Genomic DNA, 4,180 nt, shown 5'->3' on the forward strand with positions numbered 1-4,180 from the left:
CCTGCTTACTGCATTTCCATGAAGTAAATATGCAAAACATTTTGTACTTTACCAGATTAAAGGGATTTCATTGACATTTTTCAATAATACTGTGGAAAAGTCGCATTCACAGAGAACTTGAATATATTGAAATTGCAATTGAAAACCTTGCATTTCACCTGAGAAACAACTATTTCTTCACTTTGTTTTTAAATCCAGTTGTCTAACAATTCTAAACCTAATTTTTAAACTTCTCCAGCATACCAACTCTATCCATTGCCTCAAAGGACCATGAACTGACATCAAGGCACTACTAGCTCTGAAACTTCTGTAAAGTGAGTGAGAAGCCCAACATTTCTGAAAACCAGATTAAAGAGCTGCTGTGAGAAAAAAAAACAAGATCTGTGGAATACTTTTTACATCCATAATGGTTTTTTAAAAAATAGAAATTATCGTACAAGTAGCATCGTGAGAGCAGTGAGAAAGCAGGCAGCTGACAGGTCAGTATCAAATATAAACTTTTATGGGCTTTTTTGCCAGATCCATAATACCTCTGGGAAGTATTGAGGTACAGTTGGTAAAATCCAGTGCTTCCTTTTGACATGGTTCCAAAATAACCCAGAAAACCAAAATCAAATCACCACTGGTTTTATCTGTTCTGATACCTTTTTCATACAGATGTGGGTAGAATCAAAATCTATAAAATATGAAGTTTTCCTATTTGCATCCTTTATGTCTTCAGGTTTATTTGAATGCTTAAAAGGTTTATGTACAGAAAGGCTGCATGCCTGCCTCAGTGAGACGTAGCAATCTAAATAAAATAAGCAACTCTGTCTTTCCCACAGTTCAGAAGAAAGCCCATAGTAAGGTCAGAAAATAAATTCAAGTCTTTCAGGGCAAAAAGCTCACTCTGAAAGACCATACTCTTTCTTTAGTCATCACAGCAGATTCGAGGAGATTCAACAACAGCCTTAACAGATAGATTTATTTAATTATTTTCATTATACGATGGGACGGTGAGGGTTGTAACACTCATTGTGGAACAAGACTTGCAAAAACATCAGTTCTAACAATTCCCACTTAGACCACAATCTCTTGAAGCATCTGTGAACTTTCTCCAGAGACACCTATCAAAATCCAAATGCACAGGTCATGGTAACAGAGCTGTATAAAATGTGTGATGATCTTAACCTCCGACTTAAAATTAAAGATCTAGGAAGTTCAAGCTAAAAGCATAGCTCTCAGTAGGTGTTTTGGAGAGCAGTGGAGAAACCACACCTCCCCCTTGTGCTTCCTCAGCTAAGACTTTAAACCCTCCACGATTCCTACCAGCCAATTGTGCCTGTTTAGAGCAGATTTTGAGTTACTTCCTCTCACAACTATAGCTCTTGTCAACTTCTGTTATGCACGGCTCAGGGGACAGATAAATAGGATACAGAGCCTTTCACCCCTAGGTCATCAGTTCAAACGCAGCCCATGTTCGTAGGAACCAAAAGTTGCTACTAATAGATGGCTTTTTGGACTTCTCACTAAACCTCCATTCTATCTGCATAAACCAGTATGCACTCTAGGCTCAAAATCCTGCATTATATTAAAAGGCATCTGCCATGCAGAAGAGGAAATGGAATTCCAACCTTTATTCTAAAACAACTGTCCCCCAAAAATATGGGACATCCACGCTTTCTTCTTCCCTTCCGTTAAACATTGATAATGCTTGTTTTGCTCATAGTGCAAGACTGTAAGACAACAGAATAATGAAAACATTCTAAAAGGCTGCAAGTAGAGAAAGTCGAGAGAAAAGAGATACTTTTCAAACCTAATTGAAGGTTTATGAGAAAAAAAAATAGTCTTCGCTTAAAACAAATATTCCTCACTCTTTTCTTAAGACAAGGATTGTTAATGCTCCTCTCTCTGACTCTTCCAGGAAAGCTTCACAGCAAGGAAGGTCAGTTTTGAAATTCCTTGTACCTGCACACATTAGCTATCAGGTCTGTGCACTGATGCTAGGGATCTCCTTGCTATTGCTCAGTCACTTAGTGATAAAGGCCAGGATACACTCACTCTCTGGATCTGTTGCCTGCTAAGTCACAAGGAAATTACCATTTGAATTAACCGCAAGTTCCATGGGACAGCCACCTCCAGGTTGTATTATAGGGAATTGCAAGTCACAGGCAAAGTAGTAACTGTAGCATAAGTAGTAAAAGGGATATCTGAGCTGGAGCAATAGCCTGCAGTAGAGTATAAACCTTCTGCACTCCATGAGATGTCAAGGTATGGTACATCAAAGCTATGGCATCTCCCCTCTCTCTTAGATCTTTTTATGGTATGACAATGACACGTCCAAACCCTTCAATTCAGTACAACATCCTTTGACTTTTAAGACTTCCTGTCTGACAACTCCTTCCACAGGAAAATTAACAGATCTGAATCTGTTAAATCTAAAACTAAACTTCCGTTTAAAGAGTACTGACGATTTCTCAGAAAGCACATCAACCATCAGTGGACTCTACAAAACTACTAGTGAAGTAGCAGTTTGAAGCTGAAATAGCAGATGGAGTCAAAATGTTAAAAGCCATCTGCAATCTTATCTCACCTAAGTGACCTCTCCATTATGACATTCGGAACAACAACTTCCCTTGCAATTCTAAAACCGGGATGCTGCTTGTCTTGTCTGACACTGCAAGGGAATGGCAGAATGCAGGCCTTGGTCCCATGGTTTCCGTATTTTCAACACACTAAACATAGCACAGTCTACAGACCACCTTGCAGAAGGAAGCAATGCAATGCAGACAACACACGCTGCAGTCTGCTCTCTGACCAGAGTAGCAAGGGCACCGGACTGTTTACACCTTTCTGCTGAGCTGCTCCAAAGCACTGCAACAACATGCTGCCAGCTACTCTAAAAAGATGTAAAAAGTGTCCTGTTCAGAGGAAACAGTGTATAGTGGTCAAGCTGGTAAGACCTACCTCACTGATTCACATTTAGCAAGTTTTGATTGCAGTACCAGACAGCGTAGTGCCATAGCTATGAGGTTATTCTTAAAACTCTTGCATTTCTGCAGAAGTCCTCCCAGACAGCATGTGTGCACAGGTATCATGTAGCACATATACCACTACTGAAGATGCATTAGATTTGATACAGTGCTGATTGAGCTGATGTTTTCAGTAGAAGCGATGCATTTTGGACATGCCTGCACACAGGCTTTAGGGCCAATCGTACACAGTGGCAATTGCAAAGGATTTTCAGATGTTCAGTGGTACGGCAGGAGGTGTTGGCCACCCAGACAACAGAAATGCAGACACACAGTTCGAAAGAAAATCTAGATTACAGAGTAGCCCTGTAGACACCTGACTATGTGTAGCTAGTTACAGATGGAAAGAGTCAGGTCTAGACCTGCTAGAATGAACTCCCTGCAGCGGTGCCAGTGACACAGGCAATGACAATCATCATCAATCCAGTAAGGGAAGACACAGAGCAACCGGTGTGACTGAGGCTGTATGAAAATCAGGCAGGGATGAAGGTGGCAATGATGCTGTAGAAAGGAAACAGCAGCAGTAGCGGTAGTAGTCCTGGGGTGAGTGTGTATGAGGTGCAAGGCAGCTACATCAGCCCCAGTGGGACAGGGTGACAGCTACAGGGGGCAGGATCATCAATCCAGTAAGGGAAGACACAGAGCAACCGGTGTGACTGAGGCTGTATGAAAATCAGGCAGGGATGAAGGTGGCAATGATGCTGTAGAAAGGAAACAGCAGCAGTAGCGGTAGTAGTCCTGGGGTGAGTGTGTATGAGGTGCAAGGCAGCTACATCAGCCCCAGTGGGACAGGGTGACAGCTACAGGGGGCAGGGGGGGTTACAGCTGCAGCGAGTGGCTCTCTGAGAAGATGGAAAGTGAAGCCATAGCAGAGGAAGGAACAATTGGTCACATACCAGTTAGAAACCATTATTCTAGAAATTTATTTCTAGTTATGGTTTTAACAACTCAATTTGCCACAGAAGGAAAAAAACCCAACAAACTACAAGACATTTGCTGAACTTCATTCTTATAGTCCCACGTACACAAAAGATTAGCACAGAGATACTAGATAGGTCTAAAGAAAGGTATATGGAGAGAAACGTTCTTCTTTCTTGGATTACAAATTTTATTTAAATACACATAAATAAATATATGTATTATATTATAAAAATTGTTATATATTATAA

The sequence above is a fragment of the Mesitornis unicolor genome, unplaced genomic scaffold (assembly GCF_000695765.1).
Source record: "Mesitornis unicolor isolate BGI_N332 unplaced genomic scaffold, ASM69576v1 scaffold18675, whole genome shotgun sequence".
NCBI lineage: Eukaryota > Metazoa > Chordata > Aves > Mesitornithiformes > Mesitornithidae > Mesitornis > Mesitornis unicolor.